Source organism: Triturus cristatus, chromosome 1_1 (assembly GCF_964204655.1).
Source record: "Triturus cristatus chromosome 1_1, aTriCri1.1, whole genome shotgun sequence".
NCBI lineage: Eukaryota > Metazoa > Chordata > Amphibia > Caudata > Salamandridae > Triturus > Triturus cristatus.
The window spans coordinates 415,674,726-415,690,952 of record NC_140579.1 but is presented as its reverse complement, the minus strand read 5'-3'; the positions used below and the strand labels follow the sequence as shown (position 1 = coordinate 415,690,952).

The window sequence follows — 16,227 nt, the reverse complement described above, 5'->3', positions numbered from 1 at the left end:
TGGTTGAGAGCTTTGGCACGGATAAAATTAACAATTTTCACTGCACCTTTTAGGACATTATTCAGTTCTCCACGCTTGAATTTTCCACACAATACTTCCTGGTGAATAATGCAGTGGTAGTCTATCACAGTCTGTCCTATATCTTCTCCTCTTGTGTGCCCTTTCAGTGGTAAAAGGCACAGGAGCTCTTCTTTGGGATGAAGCGATTGGTCCAGATACCTCACCCAAACTAATAACTGGGCAACATCGCCTATGTCTGTGGACTCATCCATGGCAATGCTGAAGAACGGCGACTCTCTCACTGCATTGATCACCTGCTCCTGGATGTTTTGTCCCATTGCCTCTATTCTGCGTGCACACGTGGAATCCGATAGCTGCAATGCACCGATTTCCTTTAAAATGCTGGCCTTCTTAGTGTAATTGTCAAATAAAATTTCGGCTGCTGAAAGGAAACATTGCTTCACAAGCTCTGCATCTGAGAATGTTTTTTTATGTTTGGCAAGCAAGTAGCATATTTTGAAAGACGCTTCTGTTACAACCTCAGATTCCTTCATCTGGCAAAGGAAGATCTTCTGCTCGGAAAAAAGAGCTTGCTTCAACGATGCCAGTTTTGCAGATCGCAGTTTTGAGTTCAGTGGGAAGTTCACAGTGTATCCAGAGTGCCGCGTTTTGTAGTGCCGTTCCAGGTTATACCTCTTCAGAACATTTACTTTCTCTTTGCAAAGCAAACAGGTGGCTTTTTCTTTTGGGCATTCTACAAACAAGTACTCTTCTTCCCATGCTTCCTGGAAGGTCCTGCGTTCGCTCTGTATCGATCTGGGTCGTTTGCAGGGCTTGGAAACTGGGCTGTAGGCCATTGCAGAGCTTTCCAGCTAGTTTGTTACTATGCAAAAAGTAACAAGGACCACGAATCTGATTTTCCACCGGACGACCAATGGACCGACACCACCCCACGACTGATGGGCCGACACGACCGATGGACCGACACGACCGATGGACCGACACGCCCCACGACCGATGGACAGACACCACGTCACGACCGATGGACCAACACCACTTCTCGCAACAGATCTGTGAGCAACACCAAAGTAATGTTTTGTTTAAACATACAAAGTAATGGGTAAACCTGTAAATGAAAAACAGGAGGCTCTCCTAAAGCCAGTGGTTTATGCAGGAAATGTGTCACTCAATAGGGATTTGAAACAAATAGCATGCACACACACATATATATAAGCACAAGTTCACCCATAGGTATCTTGGCGCTGAATAACAGATGTTTATTGCTACCCAACTCATTTTATCGACCTCAGATGGATGAAAGGCACGACCCGCCAGGATTTGAACCTGTGACCATGAGGTAGAACACAGGCCCCTGCAGTGGGCCCTGCCATATCTGACACATAATACATCATCTGCTGCTTGATGTGACAATTTTAACAAAACATTGTAGCTCAACTTTGCCGTCTATGCCAGCTGATTTGCTGCATTCTTAAATATCTCCAGCTAGCTGAAAGTAAAAACAAGGATGCAAGGCAAAGCTGCCACGACTTTAATCCATAAAACATTCAACGTCTCCCACAAAGCTACCTCAAAACAGGATCAACCAAAATGCACCCATCAATCAAGGACAATTCACTTCACAAAGAAATGAGAGATGTCCTATTAGTTAAAAAAAAAACTGTGTTTACATTTTGTAATCATGGCTAGTAATAGTGTTTTCAATATTGTAACACAGCAGCTGCTCACTAATATTACTGCAAGTAACGTCTGTGACACCACTCCTATTTCTCATATGCGAGTTCCTGTTTTGATCTAACATTATTACAATGGCATCTGAGACAGGTGGGGAGAAAGAGAGATGGTGAGACTTGAGAAAAGGCGCAGGGTGAAAGAGTCCGGGAAAGTAAGGACCATCACATTGCCTACTAAAATAGGATGCTGTGCTTACCTCTCGGGGTGCAAAGATCAACCTGCGGGGGGAGCTGGTGTTGCAGGGTGATGGAAATCAAGCTGGTCGTGAAGATGAAGGCAGATGTGGTGATGGAGCTGCTGCTGGCCTAATCCAAGTGGCGAAGAAGGGGCCTCAGGCAGAGAAGAGGCTTTGGGCGAGAAGACGCTGCGGTGGACGAGAAGAAGCATTAAAGCAGGCAATGTTCCATTCTGTTATGCTGCAGCAACTTCCCCTTTCACAACATGAGGCAGCGCTGTCTGTTACAGGGTGACCGTCCAGAAAAGACAAATATCGTATACGGACTATTGCACTTAGATCCCGGGCAGGGAAAAGTAACTAGCAAAACAGCAGATAGAATGAGTAACATTCATTTCAAGTCAGTTCTCAGAAAAGGATTTTATTAAGGTTTGCCTATATAAAATGTCAGCATTCTAGATACTAGTTTGCAAGTTGCCAAATATACAATTACAATACATTTACAATTACTGGAAAGAAATTACACATCATCACAATTTCTCTTCAAAGCACATTAATCTCACACACATTGAATCACATCTAATTAAAAACTTACCTGCAGCTTTTGTGTTTTTAAGGAAGTTTTTCGCATAATTTGGGGTTATTTTCCTGATTTTTCATGTAATTACAGAACAACAAATTACGCAATGTTTGCAGACAGATGGTCAGTATGCCATACACAGGATGGTCAGGGGATACATTTAGTCTCCAGTACAGTGAGTGTTTGCATTATCTGTGGGGCACACGCCTGCATATTAAAGCCACACAGTCACATATAGATACATATAGGCTTTATGGAGCCCATAGATTCGGTTGCTATCACTTTGTGAACCTCACACGGCTAACATTCTGCTTCCTGTGTGCAGTGAGTTGTCACAACAGATACACAATAGTTTGTTTATCAGTGTGGGTGTGATTGTGCCATTTCTTTTTTTTAAATTACATTATAGACTGCATGTTTGAAGAACCGAGGTTTGCTTACAATTTAGTGACAGTAATTAAGCTCTGTGAAGGTAAACACGTGCTGCCTCGGGGTAATCAGGGCCTGCTCTAGGATGTTTGGGGCCCTGGGCAGAAAAGGAATGTGTGAGGCCCCTCTAAATTGCAGACAGCGTGATTCAGGGCTGAATAGATGCCCTTGCTCCTGAAGCGTCAGCCCCTCCCGCTCAGTCACCTTCAGTCCCATCCCGCTGTGCCTCTCCAATGCTGCTCGGTATCTGAGCTTTGGTACTGCATCGGAGTCTGTTACACCCGACCTCAGCAGCATCGGAGTCTTCTGCAAAGCTCTCAATGTCCTGCCTTCCCAAACCTGCGCACACACAGGGCCATGGATACCAAAGTAACTTTCCGTGACACATAGATGCACACAGCAGGGTATCCGGAGATCTATCTACCTGTAATATCACATAATTCCACAGCCAAGATACCTGAAAGGTGCAAGGAGATCATTCTGCACGCTCTCCAACCATGCCTTGCCTACAATCTTATACCCAGCTAATGGCGTGCCCATCTTTAAACAAATTTGGGCAAGAAAGCAATGAAAGGCAAAGACAGGAACGATTGCATCCATTGAAAAAGAGCTCTTCTACTTGTTCTCCCTCAATCACATCCAGAAAAGACGGCGGGCATAGAAACACAAAACAGAAGCGGTTACATACACTTACCTGCAGCTTGAGTGATATCGGAGTTTTTCCGGCTGCAATGAAGATTCTCCCCGGGGCTGCGGGCTGCAAGGAGGTCGACGTCGCCACGGACGCTGGAAGCTTCTTCAAAGGTCCTTTAAAAGTCAGCTGTGAAAGCGCTAGTTACAGCTGACTTTTAAAGGGCTTGTGCTTCGCGCCGGGTGCCGTGTGTGACGTCACGTCACGTCTCAGCGGCCCAGGCCAATCAGAGGCAAGATAAGCAGAGAAGATGGTCGCAGGAGCAAACGTTGTGAATACGTATTGAATACGCATTCACTACGTATGCTCCTGCGGCCATCTTCTCTGTTTACAGGAAGGAATTTGCATACTGTATGAATGTGTATGCAAGGGTCCGCGGGCCGCCGATGAAGGCCAGGCGGGCCGCCAGCGGCCCGCGGGCCGTACTATGAGTACCCGTGGTCTAAGCCAAAATATTGTAATTGATTTCTATCACTTTGATGGTATCCTGATTTTCAATTGATGTATAGTGCTACCTATTTAGCGTAGCCCGCATGGACATACCAAGCAGTATACCGCATACGGTTTACTGCAGGTTATAAACTTGGCTATTTCTTTTGTTTTCCTTGTGTCTGGTATCTTGTAAGATAGAACCCTTCTGCTGTTAGAGCAAGATTTACACCTACTACAGGGAAAAAATCCCTTCATTTCTTTTAGAGTGTTCATTCTTTCTGGTACTTTCTCTAGATGGCTTCTTACCATCATATCCCGTAGAGACCTTGCTTTCTTAAAAGTTACTAAAGGATAGGCCGGAATGTCGTCACAGATGACACTATCTGTTTTCAAAATGTGCCAATTTTTTTTAAGCATATGTTTCAGATGGTTAGCCTCTGAAGAATAAGGGGTGACCATCCGGAATTTGCCCTTATTGTCCTTCTCAGTCAGTTTCTGTTTATCTGTTAATAGTCTGTCTCTTGGAATCCCTCGCACCTTCTGCAAAGTTTTTTCTAGGGCTACCGATTCGTACCCCCTCACAGTGAATCTGGCAATACACTCTGTGGCAGCCGCCTCAAAGTCCTTCTCTCTAGTACTATTTCTCTTTAATCTGACAAGTTCGCCGTATGGAATACTCTGAATGAGTTTAGGTGGATGATTACTGGTGGCAAACAATGTGGAATTACCCGCTGTAGATTTGCGGTATAATGCCGTATGTATATTTCCATCCTCTACAAACACCCTCAGATCCAGGTAGTCCACTGCCACTGGACTCACTGTTCCCAAGAAGTGTAGATTAAGATTGTTTTTGTTGAGGGCATCGACATATCCAAGAGCCGAATCCATTGTCCCTTGCCACACAATGAACAAGTCATCGATATATCGATACCACTCCACCACTTTGCCACTACTCTGACCTATATAGGTTTTGGGCACCCGCTCCTCCCACCAGCCCCCCTGCCCTATTATATACTAGGGGCTTACAGAGGAGGTCATTCTGATCACAGGGTGACCCCAACGCATAGTGTTCCTAGTGTATGTAGGTGTTTTCACTGTATTCTGAGTGTCTTTTAACATAGCACTGGCTCTAGGACTGGTTAGTCAGACTCAGTTACCACCAGTATCCATCTGAAAAAGTTGAGGGTACAGGATGATTTTGCAATAAGGCTTCTTTCTGCTCTTCTTTTTGTTCTTTCTGCACGTTATCCTTCTTCCTGCACTTATCTTCGTATTTGAGGACTTCTGTTGCTTCTTTCTGCACTTCTTTTTTTTCTTTCTGTGCATTTTTCTTCTTTCTTCACATGTCCTATCTCTGTAGGCATAGTTAGAAATTAGCATTTAAAAAACCTTTGAAATTCACAGAAAAAACCATAGGTTTCAGGCACGTTATAGTTAGGAATTAGCATTTAAAAAACCTCAGAAATTCACTGAAAAAACCATAGGTTTCAGGGGTGTTATAGTTAGCTGGACTTTTCACTTGTACAAAACCATTGAAATTCCCCCGTTATAGTTAGTTCAGCTAACTATAACTCGGGCGCCCACAATGCACTGCTGATGACGTCACATATTACATCACTCATGACATGGTCAGTGACATCACTCATGACATCACTGATGACATCTCAAATGACATCACTGATGACATCACTGATGACATCATCCTTGTGATAGAGTGGCAGACCTCCTCTCACCCTAATATAACCTTTGATACACACATTCAAAAATAGAGACTAAAATTTTCAAAACAATGGACATACCAATACCAGTTACAACAACCTCTTCAGTAATTCTAAGATCCACATACACATCCACTCATTCACCAACAGTCCTATACAGTCACTCATACATGTACTCACTCATCATATGTACTCATACACCTATACATCCTGTTACACAATGCCACTCATCCATAGAGTTACTCACACACATAGTCACTCATGCTAATAAAGAATCAAACATACATTTACTTGCATATACAGTTATACACACACCACCATACTTACTTCTACGGAAACTTACACATACTTAGTCTTTTAAACAATCACTTATAGAAACACATACTTATTCATACAGGAACTCTTTCAATCTCTCACTCTCACATATACTCACATATATACACCAATAGTCACATATACTAGTTTAAAACATATGTAGTTACTCATAAAGACACTACTGAGACAGTCATTCACTCACTAACACACCCATACACACACTCATCCACCCATACAGTCCTGCACACATGCTGTGTTCAACACATACAAACAGTGAGTCACTCATTCATGCACCTATGCACTACGTAATACCCCCCACCGAACCATGCAGACACTCAGACTGATACTCAAAAAACCAACTAATAACCTATATAGACACCCATGTAGCTACTCACCAACCCATGCAGCCACTTATACACAAAGTGAGAGACTGATACAGATATTTACATATTTAAACATTACTCACTAAGCCATGTATTCACTATGATACACTTAATCAGTCAGTTACACAATCAATTTTTCAAAAACAAATCATCCATTTAGACACTTATATACCCATTTATTCTTCCATCGACCTTGAGATATACATATATAAAACATATTTAATTTTCAGAAAAACACACATTCACTGGATGATGTCATCAGTGATGTCATCAGTGATGTCATTTGAGATGTCATCAGTGATGTCATGAGTGATGTCACTGACCATGTCATGAGTGATGTAATATGTGACGTCATCAGCAGTGCATTGTGGGCGCCCGAGTTATAGTTAGCTGAACTAACTATAACGGGGGAATTTCAATGGTTTTGTACAAGTGAAAAGTCCAGCTAACTATAACACCCCTGAAACCTATGGTTTTTTCAGTGAATATATATATATATATATATATTATCTACTGGCGGTCGCCAGTAGATAGTTATAGTTAGGACCACGTTTCCATAGGAAATCCGCAACATTCTATTTTGAATAACTTTGGCGCCGGTAGATGAATCCTCGCGAATTTCTCAAAATAGGTGGGGCGCTACGCTACGCTCCTACCCTGAAAGTCTCGGGGGGATTCGTCAAGCGGGGGCTGAGATAAAAGGGGGGTCCCAAAACGCGTTTTTCCCATGCATTTTTCCATAGGACCTTTAGACAGAGCTACAGCCCGAACGGCTGAACAGAATTACTAGAAATTTGGCAGAGAGGTAGTCCCTAGGTCAAGGAAGTGCCTTTTGTAGGTTTGGTGTAAATCTGTTCAGTAGATCCTGAGAAAATAGCATTTAAAAGCATATATATATGTGGGCGGAGCCTAACCACACATCTCATCCTGAGATCTGATTGGCTGTCAGCACTTCATCCAAGAAGTGTTGGCAGCCATCTTGGGACCAATATACATGATAGCACCTCATTAAAAAGCATTGCAGTTAATAGAAGGTTTTAAGACTTTAGTTACATTATAAATCATTTGTTGATGGTACCATACTCATTTTAGGAATTGTGGTATGTTCTAAGGTGATTTCACCATGTGAAAAAGCCTTCTGCTGGGATATCATGATTGAGAGAAAAATATTTTCTCATGCTTTTACCACAGAGGTTTGGAAGGTGATCTATAGGCTAAACTGAGAGCTTATTTTCTGTAAATTCACATTATCTTTCTCAGTCATGTGAGAATGAAGTCTGACATTCTCAGTAAAACATGTACATCCAACAAGGGCAGAGACTGTCAGTTGATTCCTTTGTGTTCTACTGCAGCTTCCCAGAGTGTTCCAAAGAACTACTAGAGCGCTAACAGTCCTACTTATGATAAACGTATGGCACACCTGAAGCCATCTTGCTTGGATTAAAGTGGTAACTCTTAAAACATTTAATTTAATAAGGAACAAAATGAGGGGGTTCATTTTTCAATCAAAAGTATGATTAGTGCTGCAGAAAGAAAAATTAGGGCACATTTTGAGTGACTTCTCAAATCCTCTTCTATTTCATTAAAAAATTCTGACATGCAGACTGAAACATGCACTTTCAATACCAGCAGCAGTTTTCCCTGGTGAGCAGTAGCTTTACTACAGTGATCTAATGAGCAAAAAGAATGCTAACATTCTGAATTTATGGCAAATGTGTGACACATCTGAATGCCTTCTTGATGGAATCAAAGTAAAAAACTGAAAGTATTTCCTACTGAGGAGACTGCAGTAAATGAGGAAATTAGGAAACTTCATAACAAATAAGTCTCCCAAGATGGCCACCAGAGACAAAAGAGCCCAAATGTAGCCCAAATATCACCCAGATGTAGCCAAAGTATAGCCCAATGACAGAATGTCCCAGAATGTTCTTAAAAACAACTAGAGCGCTTACTGTCTTCATTATGACAAAAGTATGGCACACCTGAAGCCATCTTGATTGGAATAAACTGGTAACACTTAAAACATTTAATTTAAAAAGGAACACAATGAGGAGGTTCATTTTGCCATAGAAATTATGATTAAAGCTGAAGAAAGAAAATGAGGGCACATTTTGAATGACTTCTCAAATCCTCTTCTATTTCATTAAAAAAATTCTGACATGGAGACTGAAACATGCACTTTTAATACCAGGAGCAGACTTCCATGGTGCAGTAGTTTTACTACAATGATCTAATGAGCAACTAGAGTGCTAACATTCAGAATTTATGGCAAATGTGTGACATATCTGAATACCTTCATGATGGAATCAAAGTAAAAAACTGAAAGCATTTCCTACTGAGGAGACTGCAGTACATGAGGAAATTAGGAAACTTCATAACAAATAAATCTCCCAAGATGGCCACCGGAGACAAAAGAGCCCAAATGTAGCCCAAAATCACCCAGATGTAGCCCAAATGTAGCCCAATGACAGAAGTGTGCAAAACACTTATTATTTTGTGTTTTTGCAGTGTTATATAGTGCAGACTTGTCAGGTATTGGAGTGCTTTACATGAGCATTGGTTACATCACACAAGAACACATTCATTTTGGTTGTAGACATGGGGAAACTAAGTGATTTGACCAGAATCACAGAATGTCGAGCTGAAGCAGAAACTTCAACCTGGTTCCCCAGTTGCAAAGTCTGCAGTTCTGGAAGTAACACCACATCATCTCCCCTAAGTGCAACATTTAATCAAGTGGTCAACTGGATAAAAAAACATAAAGATAACAAATAATTTAAAAGTGCTTTGTCGCTATTTGAAAACTCAGAAAATATGTCCTTATTTTAGCCTTTTAGAGCACTAACCATAATTTTGATGCCAATAAGACCCTCTCATATATGTAATTTCTAAAGGAAATGCTCTAGGTATTACAGTTTTGATTACATCAAGATGATGTCAGGCGTTCCACACTTTTGTGATAAATATAGAATGTTAGCAATCTAGTTGTTCATTAGGATACTGTTGAGAGGCAGAGGCCAGGGGCACGGACTCTGAAAATTGAAGGCAGGTAGGAGGGTGCAAAGGCAACAATTTAACCACACTGAGCAGGCAGGAAGGGCCGTGGAAGCACAACAGACTATGGAGGGCAGTGGAAAGGGGGCAGGGGCAACAAACCAACAATACAGGACTTGCAAGAGAGGCTGTTGGAGGCAAGATCTATTACGGGTCAAGGAAGCTAGGGGCGGTCCCCAGATCCCCGGGAGCCACCACAGAACTGAGCAGGAGAGTGAGTCAGGGACAAAAGGGGCACCTTAATTTGAGCCGGGGTGCCTAGGAACGCTTGCTCCAAAAATGAAGAAAACAGACATATGAGACATGGAATTGGAGGCAGAATACAATGGCAGTTTAATGAGAAGATGCAACTTCAAAGAAACCGCAGAATAGAGACATAAAGTACAAAATACAGAATCCAGATAATCATACAGCTGTCATGATATTCTCTGTATCTCAATTAATGTACTGACAGAGAGAGAGAGAAAACACATCTATAAATGCATCATGAGAAACAAGTTACACCAAGGAAAATGTTACCTAGGAACACTCACGTTTACTCTTAGAGCAAGCATTCCTGCAATTACAATACAAAATCTTTTAAATGCTAAAGTAAAGAGAACAATGGTTAAACATAACATGACATTTCATATAGGTAAAATAGAATAAGATACTTCAAGCAAAGCAGAGCAAGACATTTAAGCAAAGGAAGACAAGAGCTCCCAGCTCTTGGGGAAAACCTGCACTGCCTGTTAACCTACATACAGACGGCGAGGTAGTCCGTCGATATCTGTGGGTGCTCCCTTTTTATATCATTTTGTGGGCTCCTTTGCACGCTACATCTACCTACGTATGCTACCCAAAAGCTTCGTCTGCAGATTTTACCAGACATTTCGTCATTTACCCACTTAATGCTGACAATGGACTGGGTGAAAAGGTCAGTCTCTCAGGCCAATCGCTTATCATAAGTTCCATAGAGCAAGCAGAAAATAATGGGTATTGTACGGGAATTCAATATATTCATGTATAAAATCTCCTCAGTTCTCCTAACCTGACGCTCTGCGGTTGCCACTTCCTTAAAAGCGGGAAACCTGCCCAGGAAGCAAGTACCAGTCCAGGATGCAGCCTACTGTATGTCGACAGCTTCAGGGGGATGTTGAACTTTGATACCGAGCACGGAGCACTCGGGTAGGGTGGGGGCTACTGGTTTGGAGCAGAAGGCCTCGCAGACCTGCCTTCAGACTGCTATACACTAAAATTGCAGAGCTATGGTCAATTTAACAAAGAGGCCTACATATTGAACAGAAGGGCCTACACAGGGGTTTTATACTGGCTGAGTGGTAAGGATGTCTCAGGATAATTATATAGCAACACAGGACCCGCTGGTCAATTTAATACGGCCTACAAATGCAGCTGGCAGGGCAAGGACAAGGGTCTCATACTTCAGGTGTGGACAGAACGGGCCAGGGGCCCCCTGTGATACAAAATCTACCCTCCTTCAAGCCTGTGGCAATGTAATAGACCATTGTGGGCAGAAGGAAGAGGCAATGGTAGTACAACCATACATGCCAACAGACCCGATTCAGCCAGGAAACGTCCAATGTTTTTAAGCTCAAATGGGCTTTATTTGATCTGTCTCCTGTCTACAATATCCTCTTTTTCAATGTAACTCAAAGGGGAAAATCAATACCCCAGTTTTTTTTCAAAATCTCCCTCTTACCAAGTTCAAAATGTTCGCAAGTATGGTACGTTGGATCATGGAAGGAAATGGGATAGGGACATGGACTTGGATAACAGAGGACAGGAGGGACATGGAGAGGTGCACCAAACTGACCCTGCAGGGCAGGCATCAGGGTTTGCAGCAGCACAATACACCACACGGGAGTGCAGCACAACAATCCATAGAAAGCAAGAGGGAGGGGACAGGACTATGCACATGGACAACAGAGAACAGAGGGGCAAGAGGCAATGGTAGCTAGCTGACCATAATGGACAGACAGGAGAGAAAGCTGCAGCATAACAGACCATAAAGGGCAGGAGGGACGGATCAGGGGCATTACAATGGAACAGACAAGCCAGGAGGGAGGGAGTAGGGCTGGGGGCAAGGGGGCAGGGCAGGAGCAGCAAGATAGCCATGGAGGTCAGGCAGGATGGGCACTAGAAGCAAGACACACCATGAAGAGCAACAGTGAGACTGTGATGGCATACACACAGACCATGGAGGGAAGGTGGGAGGGGGTCAGGGGCAGCTAACTGACCACACAGGGAAGGTGGGAGGGGCCATGGCAGCACAGAAGACCATGCATGGCAAGTGGGAGGGTTAGTGGCAGCACAATGGCTATGATGGGCAAGAAAGAGGGTGGAGGGGCATGCACAAAGGACGATGGAGGATAGAAGGGAGGGTCAGGACCTGTGCACAGACAAGAAAGTTCAGGGGAAGGGACCTCACAACAGACCACACGGGGCAGGCAGGAGGAGCAGCTGCAGCACAACAGACCAGGGAGGGCAGAAGGATGTGGCAGTACAATGGACCATGTAGGACAGGAGGAAGAGGATAGGGGCATGGCATGTGGACAGGCAGGGTGGAGGTGACAGGGACAGGTTACAGTCATCTGACAATGCTAGGCAGGTGGGAGGGGAGTGGCAGCTCAACAGAACACTCAGAGTAGATAGGAGTGGCAGGTCCATGGGACATGGTGGGCAAAAAAGATGGAGCAGGGGCATGCACAAAGACATCGGAGGGCAGGGGGAAGGAGAATAGGGGCAGCAAGCTAAGCACAGAGTTTAAGCAGGAGGTCAATGATGGGGCATAGAATTGGGCAATGGAGGGCAGGAGGAGTGGACTGGTGCATCATACTGAGGGCAGTGGCAGCACATCAGACAATGCATGGCAGGAGGGAGGAGGCTAGTCCATGGATTCACACAACAGAGGATAGGGAGGAAGGGGATGGGGCAGCAAGCTAACTGTTCAGAGAAGGCTGGTATTAGGAACTTTATTGTTTTTAAAACATTGTGTCTGTGCGAACTACTTAAAATATGAACAAGTATGCAGCATAATCTCACTTTTATTCAGGAAGAAGAGGACGTTTGTGACTGTGACTCCGGGCTCACTTGGCAGAAACACCCCCTGACCCTCCACCCCCTATCGCAAAATGTAATGCCCGTGAAAAGGGTAGGTGAACACAGTGTTATATAGAACATAGTCCTGAGAGCACGATTGAAAATGAAAACTAGATATAGTGTATGGTATAAACTATGCACCAAAAAGTGTGATATAAGATGAACCAGGCGTGAAATATAATATGCAATACATTGTGCGCAATGACAGATTCATTGGAGTGCGCGAGATAGCACAGGCACTAGCGCGTGCTATGCGATATGCGCCTTGGAGTGTAATATGCACAGGGCAGTGTTGTGTAACCTAACTAGTCTCTAAAGTTGTAATATAAAATATGTGCTGGGGAGTGTAAGGTTGCATATGCACTGTGAGAAAGATATGGATCCCAGATTGTAATATGTATGGCATAGCGCTGTGCTTTATAACATAGGCTCTGTGGCGCTTACTGGAGGTACCTAGTGGTATAGTTTGACCCTAGGGACCCTTAGGATTCAAGGGGACTTAATCTCTCAACTTAGAACAGCCACAGGGCGCGTTTACACAGTGGTGAAGGGAGGGGACGGGGCCTGAGGTGACATGTGCAAACACGCACTATGGCACGTTTTAAATTGGGGATATAATTTCCCTTCAATACTGAGGGCCCCTGGGGGCTAACTAGCCCACCAAGTGCTTCCAGTAAGCGCCACTGAGCTGCATTGCAGAGAGGTGGTCCAGGCCGTGCCACTTTTTACACCTCTCTGCAACGCAGCTCTGTGGCACTTACTGGAGGTACCTAGTGGGCTAGTTGGACCCCAGGGACCCTCAGGATTCAAATGAACTTAATCTCCCAACTAAAAACGGACACAGGGCGTGTTTACACAGTGGTGAAGGGAGGGGACGGGACCTGAGTTAACGTGTGCAAAAACGCCCTGTGGCCTGTTTTAAGAGGTAGTTTTAATCCCCATGCCCTCTTATATACTAGGGGCTTACAGAGGAGGTCATGCTAATCACAGGGGGACCCCAACGCATAATGTTCCCTAGTGTATGTAGGTGTTTTCACTGTATTCTAAGTGTCTTTTAACATAGCACTGGCTCTAGGACTGGTTAGTCAGGCTCAGTTACCACCAGTATCCGTCTGAAAAAGTTGAGGGTACAGGATGATTTTGCAACAAGGCTTCTTTCTGCTCTTCTTTTTGTTCTTTCTGCACGTTATCCTTCTTCCTGCACTTATCTTCGTATTTGAGGACTTCTGTTGCTTCTTTCTGCACTTCTTTTGTTTCTTTCTGTGCATTTTTCTTCTTTCTTCACATGTCCTATCTCTGTAGGCATAGTTAGAAATTAGCATTTAAAAAACCTTTGAAATTCACAGAAAAAACCATAGGTTTCAGGCACGTTATAGTTAGGAATTAGCATTTAAAAAACCTCAGAAATTCACTGAAAAAACCATAGGTTTCAGGGGTGTTATAGTTAGCTGGACTTTTCACTTGTACAAAACCATTGAAATTCCCCCGTTATAGTTAGTTCAGCTAACTATAACTCGGGCGCCCACAATGCACTGCTGATGACGTCACATATTACATCACTCATGACATGGTCAGTGACATCACTCATGACATCACTGATGACATCTCAAATGACATCACTGATGACATCACTGATGACATCATCCTTGTGATAGAGTGGCAGACCTCCTCTCACCCTAATATAACCTTTGATACACACATTCAAAAATAGAGACTAAAATTTTCAAAACAATGGACATACCAATACCAGTTACAACAACCTCTTCAGTAATTCTAAGATCCACATACACATCCACTCATTCACCAACAGTCCTATACAGTCACTCATACATGTACTCACTCATCATATGTACTCATACACCTATACATCCTGTTACACAATGCCACTCATCCATAGAGTTACTCACACACATAGTCACTCATGCTAATAAAGAATCAAACATACATTTACTTGCATATACAGTTATACACACACCACCATACTTACTTCTACGGAAACTTACACATACTTAGTCTTTTAAACAATCACTTATAGAAACACATACTTATTCATACAGGAACTCTTTCAATCTCTCACTCTCACATATACTCACATATATACACCAATAGTCACATATACTAGTTTAAAACATATGTAGTTACTCATAAAGACACTACTGAGACAGTCATTCACTCACTAACACACCCATACACACACTCATCCACCCATACAGTCCTGCACACATGCTGTGTTCAACACATACAAACAGTGAGTCACTCATTCATGCACCTATGCACTACGTAATACCCCCCACCGAACCATGCAGACACTCAGACTGATACTCAAAAAACCAACTAATAACCTATATAGACACCCATGTAGCTACTCACCAACCCATGCAGCCACTTATACACAAAGTGAGAGGTTGATACAGATATTTACATATTTAAACATTACTCACTAAGCCATGTATTCACTATGATACACTTAATCAGTCAGTTACACAATCAATTTTTCAAAAACAAATCATCCATTTAGACACTTATATACCCATTTATTCTTCCATCGACCTTGAGATATACATATATAAAACATATTTAATTTTCAGAAAAACACACATTCACTGGATGATGTCATCAGTGATGTCATCAGTGATGTCCTTTGAGATGTCATCAGTGATGTCATGAGTGATGTCACTGACCATGTCATGAGTGATGTAATATGTGACGTCATCAGCAGTGCATTGTGGGCGCCCGAGTTATAGTTAGCTGAACTAACTATAACGGGGGAATTTCAATGGTTTTGTACAAGTGAAAAGTCCAGCTAACTATAACACCCCTGAAACCTATGGTTTTTTCAGTGAATATATATATATATATATATATATATATATATATATATTTTCGCTCGATTTCTTCAGTTGTAAAGAAATACCGCACTCTCGGGGGGGGGGCGCTTGAAAGTCTTTTAATTCAGCAACCAACAACAAACAAACGCATTTCGGCGAAAAGCCTTCTTCGGTGTTCATGACACATCGGAGGAGGCATGTTTAAAAAGCATTGTAATGGAGCACTAAAATCTAGAAGGGACAAACACTCTCTTACTAACGTGAGTGCCATTTTGAAGTTGTGTGTGCATATACAGTTCTCATGGAAATTCATTGACAATATGCTTCCTGCTTTACATGATTATAATATAAAATAATATTTGTAGATCAAATTGTCACTAATTAAGCCGTGATTCGGCTATTCTGTATTGTACCACAAAACGTCATACTTAATCTAGCCGTGGATCGGCATACGTCTCTTCCTATCGAACTCCATATTTACACGCTATACATTTCGAATCACATATATTGTCATCAAGAGTTCAAAAAACAATCTACATTCTGATATTTATTAACTCAAGAAATTCATGTATCCACTGAAGCTAATATGAACTAAGAGCCTAAATGAACGGCTAATTCTTCCCCACTGTTCAATCCTCTTGGACATTATGTGAGCAAATCTATGATATATCTTGATTCTAGTCTCCGTAACTTACGTAGTCTATTTCCCCCACGGACATTTATTGGAACACAGTCTAAGCCATGGGTACTCACAAACTTTCTCTCGGGGGC

At 42.7% G+C, this 16,227-nt stretch overlaps 1 long non-coding RNA gene across 1 annotated transcript in view; it reads right to left on the bottom strand.

Annotated features, from left to right (window-relative positions):
• The window catches only part of LOC146870340 (uncharacterized), a 283,437-nt gene that overhangs the window by 246,898 nt on the left and 20,312 nt on the right, over positions 1-16,227 (bottom strand). Inside the window, exon 3 of the long non-coding RNA XR_014959378.1 lies at positions 1,949-2,116. This is a non-coding gene — a long non-coding RNA (uncharacterized LOC146870340). The remainder of the gene's footprint in view (positions 1-1,948; positions 2,117-16,227) is intronic.